Raw genomic sequence first — 16,124 nt, 5'->3', positions numbered from 1 at the left:
AAGCTTTACCCAAAAGTCTTTCAAAATCCCAATTAATTATCTATCGTACTAAAAAAAAGGGCAATATTCCAAGAGTTCATTAGCTGTCTCTTCTTAGTTTCAAAGTGAATCCAAACTGTTTCACACTTGCATATGGTCCACCATATTTGTAAATTTGTAATCCTCAAGGTTCTAGCAGTTAAATGTTCTCATAATCTGTCTCTAAACAGCAAGTATAATCAATTACAGATGTCTTCAGCTTCTCTTTTAGAGATAACAGATCTTCACTTATCACTTACTAATTTTTGTAATGTCTTCCCCCAGACAGTAGGTGTTGCTCTTAGCCTTTTTTCTCTGATTCAGCTGCAAATATGGCCCCAACGCTATTTTCTTTTCTTTTCTTGTTTAATCACTTTTCAACCTTACTTCAAGATGACAACGGAGGTACAGTACAATATTTTAAAACAGTTTAGTTTGCTGAAAAACTAGCCAATCCACTCTCTTTTGTCTTTAAGGTATTTATTTATTTATTTATTTATTTATTATTTACATTTCTGTACCGCCTTTCTCCGAAGACTCAGGGCAGTTTACAGCCAAGTTAAAAAGTCATATACAAAAATTAAAACACAATATTTGAAATTTAAAAACCTGAATCCATAGGCCGAATATTAAAATAACAAGTAATAAAACCACCCATTAAAAATTACCCTTAGGCCAACCCTGCTCGGTGAAACAAAAAAGTCTTGAGCTCGCGCTTAAAGGCCCGGAGGTCGGGAAAAAAGCGTAGCCCCAGAGGCAGTTTTAACATTTTCTGTTCATTCTTTCTTTTCTAGGTCTGATATTCACTCCCAGTTTTTAGTTGCTGCTTTTCTTTGGGGTTCTGGAAGGCCCTATGACCACTTCAATTGAATCCCACTCTCCTTAGGGGGTGCTTTAGGAAAAATTTCACAGCAAAATTTAGAGATTTCTCACCCACATCTTACACATAGTTGCAAGATCTTTCCCTTCTAGTCTTCTGTTTCAGCTGTCATGCCTTCGGTTCAGCCATATTGGCTGCCCTCTCTTCCACCAGATAAAAGGGTTTTCTTTGGGTCAAATGAGGAGACTGCACTCTCCTTGTGACTTTCAAAGCATCCCCTCTTTCTTCATACCTCTCCAGGGTGATTTAGCCCCATAGGGCTTCTCCAAGCAGGAGAAATAGATGGGACTTTGCAGAGCTCCATTCATCCACACCTCTTTGCCGCAACTTTATTGGCCCTCCTCCCCTAGTATATAATTAAATTGCTATAGTAGATACCATTTTCTCAATCTTAAACAGTGGTGGGCTTCTGCCAGTTCGCACTGGTTTTCCTGAACCATATGTTAATTGTCTGAGCTGTTCGGAGAACTGGTTGTTGGAAGAAATCTTTTCCCACTTTACAGGGCTAATCCTGTAAGGAATGCAGGAAGGAAAGATTCTAGTGTGCCTGTATTTCTAGCCTAATCCATATCTGGGTTGCAGGTATTGCTGAGGAAAAGGAAGGTATTCAGACAGAATGGCTTAGCTTTCCGTGACAGCTATGACTCATTAATCTTCAGTGTGTATTCCCTCATTTCTAATCTAATGATTTGTATTTAGGGCAGCTTTTTGTATTTTTGTACAGGTAATCCTTGACTTACAACAGTTCATTTAGTGACCATTCAACGTTACAATGGCACTGAAAAAAGTGGCTTATGATTGTTTTTCACACTTATGACGGTTGCAGCATCCCCATGATCATGAGAGACCGGGCGAGGCTAAATGCTCCTCAAGTTGGCCACACCCACTCAATCACATATATTAAAAAACAAGCTTGCAGATGATATAACACTATTTCAACTTGGATGCAAGACAACTTTTATAAATATCTTTATCAGATAAACTTAAAGAGCTCAACTATATATGTGTTAAAATCAAATTGGTTTAGAATTACCGTATATACTCGAGTATAAGCCGAGTTTTTCAGCACGTTTTTTGTGCTGAAAAACTTCCCCTCGGCTTATACTCGGGTCTATACGGCTTATACTCGAGTTTTTTTTTTTTTAAAGCCCCTCGGCTTATACTCGAGTATATACGGCTTATACTCGAGTTTTTTTTTTTTTCACATTTTACGGACGGAAGCCCTGCGGTGCAGTGAGAGGGCGGGCGGGAGCCGCCAGCCTTCTCAGCTGAGGGAGGGAGGGTTTCCCCAACCGGTAGGTGCCTCATTTCCCACCCTCGGCTTATACTCGAGTCCCCAGTTTACCCCAGTTTTTGGGGTAAAATTGGGGACCTCGGCTTATACTCGGATCGGCTTATATTCGAGTATATATGGTACACTTTAAGTGGTTTTCTTAGGAATGACTCTCCAAGTGAACTAGCTACTTGGCCCATAATAACTTAATCACTGCCACTAATTTTTTTAGCTGAAGTTACTATTATTTAAGCCAGCCTTTCCAATTGGTTGAGGTTGCCAGAAGAGCAAGAACCAAAACTTTCTATTTCCTTCAACACCCAAAATAATAAAAGATGAAGTAAATAAAAAGGAAGATTCCATCTGGTGGAAGATATACTTAAGACAACTATATAGAGTTTCACGCCAACCACCTTTTCATCCATACCTCTGAATTCTGAGGATCATATTGAAAAAAACTTTGGAAGGAAGGAAAAAAGAATAGGAAACTATTAAAAAGCAAGAAAGAAAATCCCATCCTTTCACCACGCCAGTGTGGGTCCAACAAGCTTTCAGATCTCTCTGCAATGCTCACTAGGATCATTCCGTATGATTGCAGACTTTGAGCTACCTTCTGGGAGTAAACTTCTTTGAAGATTGAAAAATTTCTATCTGAATCTATAGGACTGTTGTATTATTGACAGAATTTTATTTTGGCCAGACACTTTGGCAATAAAATCAAGTAATGGTATTATTATTTTTTTTACTTTGAATGGCATTTAAACTGAGAATGCTTAGAGACTTCCGGTTGGCTCCATTGGCAATGGAGGTGATCTTTTTGATCACCAACCTCTGGATCATGTTGAACTGCTAGGACAGCGACAATCAGCTGTCCAGCGGTTTGAAATTCCCCCTCTTCGGGCGAAGAAGAGGAGGTGAGCGAAAGGGGCAGAGGTAGAGCTTCCCTAGAACCCTGGAAGACACCAGGGGGCTCGAAGGGTTAAGCCCCCTCAGAATTCTGAACTGCTCCAGTTCCGAGCCTTTTTTACTGCTTTGCCAGACCTAATTGCCACGACCAATGCCGAGACCGACTTTAGTTTATAGATGAAAATACCGGACTGAACAGAAACGGGAGAACTCTAACTAGAAAAGCAAGTAATTAAATCAATTCCCTGTTATTTTTCTCTAAGTTTTGGAGCTGACTTCAAAGCGAAAATGGCGACTGTTCTTTAATGAGCTAACGAGCTGAAAACGAAAGTGTTAGAATTCTCACTGCCTGCTGTGTATTGCTGAGGAATTGCTGGAGACTTTTTAAAACATTGTAATGAGAAGGGGGAAGAGACATTGAGACTGTTTTTTTCAAAGTCTTAGAAGATTTGTAAGTAACATTAAGTTAAAGAGAAACTTGACTTCCGGTTGGCGCCACCTTTCTCGCTGGGTGCCTAATTTACACACTGGATATCGTAAAAGCCGGTGAAAACAGCTGTTCCCGGCTTCGATTTCTCCCTCTGGTTGAAAGAGAGAGAAAGAGCAGGGGGGAGAGTGGTAGATTCCCCTAGGGGCTTTGTTTTTGTTATGCAAAGTCCCGAAAGGTTGAATCCCATTGAATCCTCCTTTAATCTCCAGTATTCAGTGCGCTCCTGCAAAAGCAGGAAAAGAGGAAGGTGTCGACCTCTGCTCTATTGATTTCTTTTTGTGGATTCCTACATGCAGACGGAAGAAGCACGAGTGAACAATTATTGGATTACAAGTATTTTTGATTTCCTGACTTCCACCTTTTAAAAAGAGAAACTTTTTTTTCCCTTGCTTTAACTGATTGTTTAAAATGGCATTTGAGAGGAAGTGAAAGTACAGTGAAGTAAAGTGGAAAGGAGCAAGCTGTGTAACTAAGAAGTTAAGAAGCTAGGAAATACTATTTGTGGATACTTAAAGGAAAAATCGCGTTTACTTGCCGAGAAAGTGAAACTGAATGGAGATTTTATCTTATTGTGCTGGACTGTGGACTGTTGGATTATATTAGTTTGTTTAAGTATTTCATAAGGGGATTGTCAGCAAGAACTTTATCTTTCAGAAGAATGGATTTGTGACTTTGTACAGGATTATACAGAAAGAATGTATTTAATTATTCAAAAATACGAATTGATAAAAAATGGGGATGTTTTGGATGAGAGCATAGAGGAAATTAACCAGTCTAATCAGTACTTGGAATATGGAATGGAGGCGCAAGCAAAAACGGATAAAAATGAATATATGGTCATGAATAATCAAAATGATGCACAGAGGTTTTTTCCAAAAAGTTTAGATGAAATGCCTGAATCTGTGTTACAAGAGGCTGCCACCCGAACTGGAAAAATTCACAGGATTAATGCTTTTCAAGAGTTTTCTTTCTAGATTGATGGAATATATGGCAATAATTTGTGGATTGTTGGACATAAGGAACTATTAGGAAATATTGTGATTGACTTTTTAAAAGGAGTAATGAAGGAAAGACAGAGACTAACGCATCAAAAAAATGGCAAGAGATAAAAGTATTATTCTGGAAAGAAGGTTTTTTTGAAATATTAACAGACAAAAATATTAGCGTTCCTAAAAGATTAAAGATTTGGAAGAAATGGGTTGATTATATGTTTCACATCTATCATAAAAGACTAAATATTTGGATTTATATTGGATTTTGACGAGGAAGGACTAAAGTTGAATAGATACTGTAATTTCTTGTATTGAAATTATATAATGTGTTGTATTGAATTGCAAATAGAATATTTTTGAAAGGCCTTACGTAAGAAAGATTTGGGGGGGAAATTATATGGTTATAGAAACTATAAGGGAGATATTTTCTGAAATGGATTGGATTTTTATGTGTTAGCTGGTTTTAAATACTTTAGGATTAATTTGTTTTATTGATTTATATATTTTATTACTGTTAATTGTTAATTTTTTTTTGAAGGATTTTGGTTATGTAAGGAGGAAGTCAGAGTTAGAGGGGCAAAATTGGTATAATATTTTTGGGGAAATTTTTTTTTTTAGTATATGTTTATTTTATTTTTAACTATACCTTGTGTTTGTTCCGGGAAGTCAGGGGGGAGGGGGGAGGGGGAGGGGAGTTTGTGAAGGGAGAGGGGAGGGAGGCTGGGGGAAAGGGGGTGGAAAAATTTTTGTAAAACTTTTTGAATAAAAAAAAAAAGTTAAAGAGAAACTTTATAAGATATGGCAGCAAAACAATTAAAGACAACTATAACAAAACCCCCAGGAATATCTACATCGGGAGTTTCTCCAGCACATAGAGCAGATACAAAATCACTAAATTTGGAAGCATTACAGGATAATTTGAAAGACTTTATGAGAGAATCCCTTAATGATGCTGTGAATCAGATAGAAGATAAGTTTAAATTAATTACAGAAGAAATGTCAGACATGAAAAAACAGATGTTAGAAATTCAAATTGGAAATAAAGAAGTCAAGCTAGGTTTGGTGACAGCTGTACAGGATTTGGCATCAAATGTGATTTTATTGGAAGAGGAAGTAGAAGAAATAAGAAAGTTAATTTAAAATTGGAAAATAAGATTGAGGAAGCTCAAAGTAAAATGGATAAAGCAGATGATGAAATTGTTTTGGTACAATATAGAGCCATGGAATTTGCTTTGAGAATACGGGGTCTAAAAGAGAATAGACAAGAGAATTTGAAGCAAATTTTTTCTGAGGCCTTTGCGGAGATTTTGGCAGTTCGTCCAGTAGATGTGGCTTTTTATATTGACAAAATTTATCGTGTGAATTCCTGGATAGCAAGACAAAGAAATCTTCCGAGAGACATTGTCATTTATTTTATTACTAGAACAGTGAGAAATGAGATTTTACAAGCTTCTTTTAAATGAGACAAGATTCAAGTGGCTGGTCAAGATATTTTAATACTAAAGGAAATTCCTCCAAAAATGTTGAGAGGTAGGAAGGAATTTACTTTTTTGGTGAACGAACTTAAAAAACGTCAGATTGAGTACAGATGGGACATCCCAACTGGTATAATAGTTTACTATGAAGGGAAAGCACATCGTCTTAATACAGTCGGTAAAGCACAAGAGTTTTATGCTTATGTGCTCAAAGCTGGAAGTCCACCATCTCCGGATGGTAGGAGAAAGGAAGGCGAAATTAAAGAAAAAGAAGTGATAGTAATGGAAGAAGACCTTTTACAAGTATTGGATGTGTCTAAGACAGGATCAGAGATTCCAAAAGAGCCAGGGATGACAAGAGCGGCTGTCAAACGCAAGGAACAAGAGGAAAAGGCTCAACAGGCTCAATCTGCTACTACCAAGACGGAAACAGTGGGAGGAGCAAGGCCCAAAGAAAGATATGATTTGCGGCTGGTGCTTCAAAAGTTTCCGATTGCCAATAATGGCAATTAGACTTTTATCATGGAATGTTAATGGATTAAACTCACTACAAAAGAGAAGAAAGATATTTCATTATTTGAAGCAATTTAAAAATGACATTGTATGTTTACAAGAAAATAAAAGATCAAGGTTAACAGCATATAAAGAGATTATATAACGTATTGGTAGAAATTGATTCAGAAATGGAGTTGGTTAAAGATTGTATGGTAAGATGGGCACAAAATTTTCAACAACCTATAACGTTAGAAACATGGGAAAAAATTTGGGTGAGGAATGTTAAATTCACGCAAGCACAAAATTTAAGAGAAAATTTTTATCAAATGTTTTATAGATAGCATTTAGATCCGAAAAAACTGTTGTGTATGTATCCAAATGTGAAAGCAAAATGTTGGAGATGTGATTGTGAGGATGCTACTTATTATCATATATGGTGGATTTGCAAAAAAGTTAAAGCTTTTTTGATTAAAATATGGTGGATTATGCAGAACATTTTGAAAAAGATCAAGTTTGTTCTACAGTTCTTTTTATTAGGAATAATTCCAGATTGTACTGTTATCGAGACAAAATTGATTGTGAACTTAATAACTGCTGCGAGATTATTGATTGCTTAACACAATGTATGCCGCCCTGAGTGTTCGGAGAAGGGTGGGATATAAATTCAAAAAAATAATAATTGCACAATATTGGAAGAAAGAAGACTTACCTACAGTTGGAGAATGGATTAGTAAAGTATCAAATTTAGCAGAAATGGCAAAAATTTCTGCCTATTTGAAAGACCATACACAAGAAAAATATATTTTGGAATGGAAAAAGTGGATCGATTATATTCAAAATAAGTATCAGATTAAAAAATACCAATTAGTTTTTGCGTGAAGTTAGGATTCGCTATGTAATAGAGTTTAAGAAAGAAGGGAATTGATAGTGTGATGGTGTGAAATGGATTTTTTTTATGTTATATTTTAGATTATGTTTGTTAGATACTATACCCTGTATTCTGTTCTGGGGGGGGGAGGAGGGAGGGGAAATGGGGGGGGGGAGAAAGACTATAAATTGATTGATTGCCATTGTACAGGAATAATGGTAGAATTAAATAAGTTGGAATGGTGTAAAGTCGGGACTGCTCGGTAGCCACTCCAGAAGGGAAAGGGTAAGGAGAGAGGAAGAAAGAAGGAAGAAAGTAGGTAGGCAGGTAGGTAGGAGAGAAGGGAGGGGGAAGAAAGGATAGGAGGAGGAGAAGGAAGGGAAAATAGAGGGTTAGAAAGGATGGTAGTGAGAAGTGGGAAAGAGGAGGGGAAGTAGGAAAGTGAGGAGGAAGATTGTGGGGAAAGTAGAAGAAGTATGAGAAGGGTAGAAAGGATTAAGGAAGGGAGTGGTGACCAAGCAGGTCCGATTGAGCATAATTTGAGTAAGGATCGATTTGTTGGATAAGTGATTGTACTATACACTGGTCAAATTGTTGGAATTATTTGGAAAATAAAAAACTTTAAAAAACAACAGTGTGCTTAGACACAGAATGCATGTTTAACATTTTGGTCAGAGGGAGTTGAGTAAAGCCTTGGGGAAAAAAGATTCTAAATTACAATCTTGAAAGGCTATTTAGAAACATCTTGGTCTATCATTTAAAAGAGATGGGGAAAATATACATTTTGTGAACAGTAGTACAATAATTTTTATGAGAGAAATGTTTTAAACAACTTTAACACACAAAGTTCATATACCAATGATGGTGATTTTTTGTGTGTGTGTGTCTGTAAAAAATTCAGAAAATGCCTAAATTAACTGCTGGATTGTCTCATACACACACACACACAAACAAAAGAGAAACAATTCTTAAACCCCCCTCCCCCCACCATCTAGAACACAGGGAACAGTGACACTTGGTGACAATAATGAGACTGGGACTTCAGTCACTGCCAATCAAAAGGCTGCCTCATGCCATTTCACAAGAATTGGAAGATTGGGGGGGGAAGCATGATTGTTTTATGGCTCAGGACTCCTCAGGATCTGCCCCTTATTTTCAGGCAGTGTTCTCTTTCTCTTGTAGGTAGCCCTGCAATCTACTCTGGTTGCACAATGCTTTTGTTTTTGAAAGAGTTTTGGAGAATGCTGTTATGTGACCTCTGCAGCCTCTGAAAACCAAGAAAAACCATGCTTGTGTGATTGTCAAAGGCGTGAGACCATGTGAGACCACACTCCATTCTTGTGCAGCCTCTATTGTCGAAAGTCATATGAGGGGAGCTTTCAACAATAGTTTTTAGGCATTGATAAATGCTAGTATGTCACCCAATACATCATGGCATGTCATCTTTGACACGTCACAGGCTTACCATCACTGCCAAATATGTTAACTTGATAAAACAATTGGAATTTCTTAAATAACTTACCAAAAAAAATCTTCCAATGACAAGAATAGTAAATGTGTGATTGTTTTAGAAATATAATACTTTGGGATATGCTAGATATTTTTATGTGCTAGCTAACACTGAAAGAAGCAGCAGACACTTCCCAGAAATACAGCCCATAAATCAATCCTATGGCTACCATGATGGTATAGCTGCCATGCAGTTGTTTGCATTGTATCACTTACACCAGTTACATCAGTTACACCAGGGGTGTCAAACTCACGTCTTCATGCCGGAAAAAAGATCAAGTTGCACTATATATAAGAAATAACTATAGCTGTACAGAAATTCTGCAGAACAATAATGAAATTAAGTTAAATTTAATTAAAGGCATTTGGATCATTATAAAAGGGGAAAAATAACATTACTATAGGTGTATGTTACAGGCCACCCAACCAAACAGAAGAAATAAATGAACCTTTCTCTAGTCAGTTAACCACAGTAAGTAGGAAGCACTAGTAATGTGTGACTTTAACTACCCTGACATCAATGGAGAGACAAACTGTGCACCTAATGAAGATTAAACAGATTCCTGACAAACCTAGCAGACAGCTTTTTCTCTCAAAAGATAAAGGGAGTCAGCCATACTGGATTTAATTCTTTCTAACAGAAATGAAATGAGAAGGCATTGAAGTTACAGGAACCTTGGGGGGGAGGGGAGTGACATGCACACGGTGGTGTCATAGTGGTTAGAATGCAGTATTGCAGGCTGTTTCTGCTGACTGCCAGATGCCTGCAATTTGCAGGTTTGAATCTCACCAGACTCAGGTTGATTCAGCATTCCATCCTTCTGAGGTTGGTAAAATAAGGATCCAGATTGTTGGGAGCAATATACTGACTCTGTAAACTGCTTAGAGAGGGCTGTAAAGCACTGTGAAGTGGTATATAAATATAAGTGCTATTGTTATTGCTATTGCTATTAAAATTCAATATTATGCAAACACAAGCAATAGAACAAAATCAAACTAGAATCTTGGATTTCAAGAGAGCTGATTTCAGTAAACTTAGAGAAAGCTTGTGAAGTATTCCATGGCTGAGAATGTTCAAGGGGAAAACAACCAAGACGCTTGAGAAACTTTGAAAAATGAGATTATAAAAGCCCAGTTTAACACAATTCCAATGAAGAAGAAAAATAGGATATCTCAAAAGAAACAAGCATGGTTGCACAAAAAAAAAAAAAATTCTAATAAATTGGAAAACAAAAAAGGACAAGTACAAAAAGTGGAAAGAGCGGCACATAAATTAGAAAGAATATCAGCAAATGGCACAAACCTGCAAAATAAAGTCAGTGTAGCTAAAGTCAAAATGAACTGACTTGCAACAAAAGTAAAAAATAATAGCAACAACAAAAAGCTTCTGTCAACATGCAAAAGAAAAAGAAAAAAAGTCATGGAAATGATTCGTCCTTTAAGGGGACAAAATGGAAAGAAAGTGACAAGCAGCAGGAAGAAATCAAAACTACCGGTACTTAACTCATTTTTTCTATCCGTCTTTACACAAAAGAAAAATCCAACCTATCAAAAAAAAAAATACTATGAAATGCAGATTAAAGAATACAAGTTAAAATAAGAAAAGGATAATGACAGACTTGAACATTGGGCCCTATCTAAAAAATGAAATTCAGTGGTGAGAAAAGTAAGGTTCTACATTTAGGCAAGAAAAAATGCACAGAATAGGTGGTACCTGGCTCAATAGTAGTAATCGTGAGATGGATCTTGGAGTGGATAATCACTTAAATATGAACCAGCAGTGTGCAGCAGCTGCCAAAAAAAGTCAACACAGTTCTAGGCTGTATTAACAGAGGGATAGAATCAAGATTATGTGAAGTGTTAATACCACTTTATAATGTCTTAGTAAGACCACACTTTGAATATTGCATCCAGTTTTGGTCGCCACGATATAAAAAAAAATGCAGAGAAAAGCAAAAAATGCAGAGAAAAGCAACCAAGATGATTAGGTGACTGGAGGCTAAAACAGATGAAGAGTCATTTCAGGAATGGGGTATCTCCAGTTTAATGAAAAGAAAGACTAGGGGTGACATTTTAGTGCTGACATTTTTTTAATGTCCTGTTTGAATTGTGTGTTAACATTGTTTCTCTCTATGTATCTTTGGATGGCTGATTTGTCTGACTGCCAAGCTTCCAGGAATTACACAGTATTTTTGGATTTAGCTTGGTCTAGAATGCTTATAGTTTCCCAGCTGAAACTATGATTGAGTCTGTCTATGTGTTGTGTAATTTCATCATAGCTTCTAATTGCTACTTGGTTCAGATGCTCTCTGCTAGTCTTCTGTCTATCTGTTCTACATAGTGGTTGTTATATTTCTTAAAATATGTGTTGTAGATCAGGGTCCCCAACCCCCAGTTCATGGCTCAGTGCTGAGCCATTGCCCATTGGAACCAGGCTGTGCAAGCGGCAGGAGAACATTTGAAGCTGTATTTGTATAAGTGGTGCACACGCGTGAGAAACCATCTACTTTCCCACTACCACCACCTGTTACTCTTTTTATTTCTTCTTGGGCCACTCAGTCTTTTGGTTTTACTTACTGTGTTTCCCCAAATATAAGACAAGTCTTATATTTTTGCACCTCCAAAATAAGCGCTAGGGCTTATTTTTGGGGATGCCTTGGGTTTTTTTCACATACAGGAGGTGGTGAGTGTGGGGACCAACAGGAGTGGGAGCGCTGCTCCTACCAGGCTAGCCCTCTCCATCCCAACATCTGCTTGCCCAGGGCTACAATGGGCCAAACTCTTAGTGCATCTCAGCCTCCCACCACCCTGCTACTGCTGGGACACTGGAGTTCAGGTCTTGCTCAAGCTGCCATTATGATGAGGCAGAAGGCCCTGCAGTGCATTGGGATTACTAACTTCCAGGCCTCTGCCTGCTGCTGGTGCCAATGCATGTTGGAATCACCTGCCTCCATTAATTCAGGTATCAATCCATCCCACCATCCCTCAGCTTGCCAGGCACGCACCAAAGCCGCACATGATAGGGGAGGGGTGCAGAAAGGTGATGGTGGCCAAGGCAGAATGGGCAGTATGGCTCCACTGGTGCCCACTGGCAAAAGGACCCTGGCAAGGTGGCGGTGAGGGCAGGCACTCTGGAAGTCATAGATCTGGGCTGAATTACTCCATGTCAGGCAGCAGGATGGCTGAGAGCAGCAGGGTCAGGAAGGCAAAGACTGCCCATGAGACCAGCAGCAGAAGGTTCAACAGTTGGGCAGTGTTTTCTGACATTGCTGTTGTTGTTAGTTGCGAAGTCGTGTCCGACCCATTGCGACCCCATGGACAACGTTCCTCCAGGCCTTCGTGTCCTCTACCATTCTCTGGAGTCCATTTAAACTCATGCCTACTGCTTCAGTGACTCCATCCAGCCACCTCATTCTCTGTCGTCCCATTCTTCTTTTGCCCTCTATCTTTCCCAGCATTAGGCTCTTCTCCAGTGAGTCCTTCTTTCTCATTAGGTGGTCAAAGTATTTCAGTTTCATCTTCAGGATCTGGTCTTCTAAAGAGCATTTTCTAAATTCTAAATTCTAATTCTAAAGAGCATTTTCTGACATAGGCTTCCTTAAAAAGCATGAAACAGAGTCTTGATCCCAGCAAAACCCCTGTTGTGTCTTGTCCTCCCTCCTCTCCTCAGCCGGGCCCCTCCCATCTCCTGCCGGGCCTGCCTTTTCCTTCCTCCTCTCCTCAGCCAGGCCCCTCCCTCCTCCTGCTGGGCCTGCTATCTGATTCAGAGTTGGATAATGAAGAGGAACAGCCTGGCATGCCTCCAGCCCCCAGTCCTGGCACCATGCCCAGAGAGAATGTCAGGAATGAACAAACAAGCCTCACTCCTACAGCATGTGAGCACGAAGCCAGCCATGTGCTAGAATTGCCGGCAGCAGATTAGGAGGAAGGGAATTCACAGTGGATGGATCCCCACTTCTGGAGATCTGAGAGGCGACGTCAGCAAAAGGAAGGGAGGGGCAGGCCTGGATAAGTGCTGCGTCATGGAGCCACACCCCATGGCCTATATAAAGGATCTGCTTTTTGGCATTCCTTGAGTCAAGCAAAGTCTCATCTGGTTTGCTGAAGTCACATCTTGGATTCCTGCCTGCCTTGAGAAATCTGAAAGGAATTTGGCAAAGCTGCAGAAGCTTCGTGGCCACGCTTGATACAGACTTCCCAGACCCGGCTGTCAGAGGGGGAGTGGGACACGACAACCCCTTTTATTTACACGACTGTGAATTGCTTGCATTCACAGTCAGCAAGGCTTGGCAAACAGTCTTTTAGAGGAATATTTATCAACACAAACCTTATCTCGCTTGGAAAGCTGCCAGATAACTAGTTTCCAAATGCAATGTAAGGCAAAACTTGGCACAGAGTCTCTTAAGAGTCATGAACAGAACTTTCCACTCTTGAAATGACCAATTATTTTCTGCAAAAGCCCATTCCCCTTTTGTTTCCTATGGGAGGGACCAATCATCTCCAAGGTGTGGCTTTACTCCCAAATCGACCCTGCTTTCTTAGTTGTTGTCTTCTGGCAGCTCTAAGCATGTGCACACTGGGAATAGGCTTCCGCTGTTCCTCTACCTCACTGCTGTCTAGCTCCCTCTGCCTCCAAAGCACAGCCCTCATTTGAGCTTTCCCTAGCCCCCAGGACTGGCTCATGTTCCTCCCCAAACTCCTCACTGTCCGACTCTGCTGTCAGCTCTGCTGGTTGCCAGCGGACCACAACAAACAAGAGGCATGGGGTGAAGGCAATTCCAATGCAGTGCATGGCCTTCTGCCCTGTTGTGGTCACGGGCAAGCCAAGAGATGGTCTGCCAGATTGACACCTTATTTAATGGAGGCAGATTCTGATGTGTGGAACACCGGCAGCAGGCAGAGGCATGGGGGGTGGGGGAGGGTAGGGAGCTGGCGATCCCAATGTGCTGCACAGCCTTCTGCCTTGTAACAGCAGCCTGAGCAAGATCTGAGTTCCAGGCCTGGTGGAGTGCAAATCATGGTTTCTTTTTGCTCCAGAGCCACAACGTGAACTGTGGAAGAGAGGGACTGTTGGCAAGGAGGTTGCTTGGTGTCACAGGCAGGGGCAGGGATGGTGAGAATGTGCCGGAAACACCTCCAGGTGCCCAGAGAGACAGAACGAAAGATAGCTCCTGTCCTTCGCTGGCTCAGCTGAGCTCAGGATGATGCTTTACCCACATTACCAATCTCACTGTTAAGAATCCTGCTATGCACCCCCTCCCACATCCAAGCAACCCTTGGTGCCAAGGTCTGCCCACTGGAGTCATGCTGGCAGGGAGAAGGGCCTGAGCCTTCATGAGGTGACTGGGAAAGAAAAGAAGCTGTTCAAAGCACCGGGATTGCTGCCCATGTTTGAGGGGAAATGTGGTTAGGTGGGTGGTTGTTGGCTGTTCCTGGCCTAGAGGATAACTTGTGTGCTCTAGTTTCATCACTTACTCCTCAGCCAGTGGGGTGGGGGTTATAGCTTCGACTCAGACCTTTAATTTATGTGGGCTTCTAAATCGGTATACCCAGAAGTAAGGTACAACACTCTCCCTTTAGTTACTTTTTTTTGCAGTGTTTTATTTTCTGCTCTTGGGTGATTTACATATCTGTCATGCCTGCCCACTCCCTCCTATCTCTCTACTTGCCCACAGCTGCTGCCGGACACCCACATGCTTCTGATTCCTCTGCTGGCCACACCCCGACTGATGACAATCTTCACTAGGGCTTATTTTTTGGGTAGGGCTTATTTTTGGGAAAACATGGCTATTTATATTATATTATATTATATTATATTATATTATATTATATTATATTATATTATATTATATTATATTATATTATATTATATTATATTATATTATATTATATTATATCATATCATATCATATCATGATATCATATCATATTATAATAATATTATATTTTAATTATTTTTGATGGCTTTAGTTGGTTTGTGTGCCTTGTGGTTGTAATAGTTCAAAGCTTTTGTAGGTAGTGCTATAGAAGGAGAAATAATCAAGGACTTTTTGATAGTATTTATTATAAAGCATTTTTATCAATCATCTAAAAACATAGAAATTGTCTATTTGCTAAACTGAAATATGATGCTACAAAGAATATCTTGTACAGTGTTTCATCTAGAGATTTTTGTAAACATAAAAGCAGAAATAAACAACACGGGACTTTACTAAATTAAATATTATATCATGCTTCAAATGTAATGTCAACATTTAAATTAGCAAATATAGTAAAATCCCTATATGAATCAATAAAAACATAAGATCAGTTTTGTTAATATGTAATGCAATACACAAATAAATAGTGGGAAATATTATAAGCCTTTCCATCTTCACAAAATCATTTAACTATGTCTGTATTTGAATATTACAGCATATTTCAAATGATTGCATAATTATATAAGAAGGACCAGGGGAGACATGATAGCAGTGTTCCAATATCTCAGGGGCTGCCACAGAGAAGTGGGAGTTGGGCTGTTCTCCAGAGCACCTGAGGGTAGAACAAGAAGCAATGGGTGGAAACTGATCAAGGAAAGAAGCAACTTAGAACTAAGGAGAAATTTCCTGACAGTTAGAACAATTAATAAGTGGAACGACTTGCCTTCAGAAGTTGTGAATGCTCCAACACTGGAAATTTTTAAGAAAATGTTGGATAACCATCTGACTGAGATGGTGTAGGGTTTCCTGCCTGGGCAGGGGGTTGGACTAGAAGGCCTCCAAGGTCCCTTCCAACTCTGATGTTATGTTATGTTATGTTATATTACTTTTAGTATATTCTTTAAAAAGTTTATGATTAGACAGGTGAACGCTGATGGTTTTTATACTATCACATAACTGGTGATGAATCAGTGCCAAAAACCTTACTTTAAATAGCTATACAACATTAAAAAAACCACTAAAATCTATATGTGAACATATGCACAAACTTTTTTTAAATTCAAATGCTTCTAAAATGCCTGCTGATATTTTAGCATTGAAAACATGATTCAGACATTATAAATCAGTTTACCTCACCCATGTCCTCCAGATGGAGGATAATTCCCAGCCATCCCAACTTTTAGCCATACTGCTTGGAATAAGAGAGGTGGTAATCCCAACCTAACAATGGAAAAGGCTGCTACATGAAATTTATTTATTTATTTATTTATTTATTTCGATTTTTATACCGCCCTTCTCC

This window comes from Ahaetulla prasina, chromosome 4, assembly GCF_028640845.1.
Source record: "Ahaetulla prasina isolate Xishuangbanna chromosome 4, ASM2864084v1, whole genome shotgun sequence".
NCBI lineage: Eukaryota > Metazoa > Chordata > Lepidosauria > Squamata > Colubridae > Ahaetulla > Ahaetulla prasina.
The sequence above is the reverse complement of the archived record's forward strand: the minus strand, read 5'-3'. Positions refer to the sequence as shown.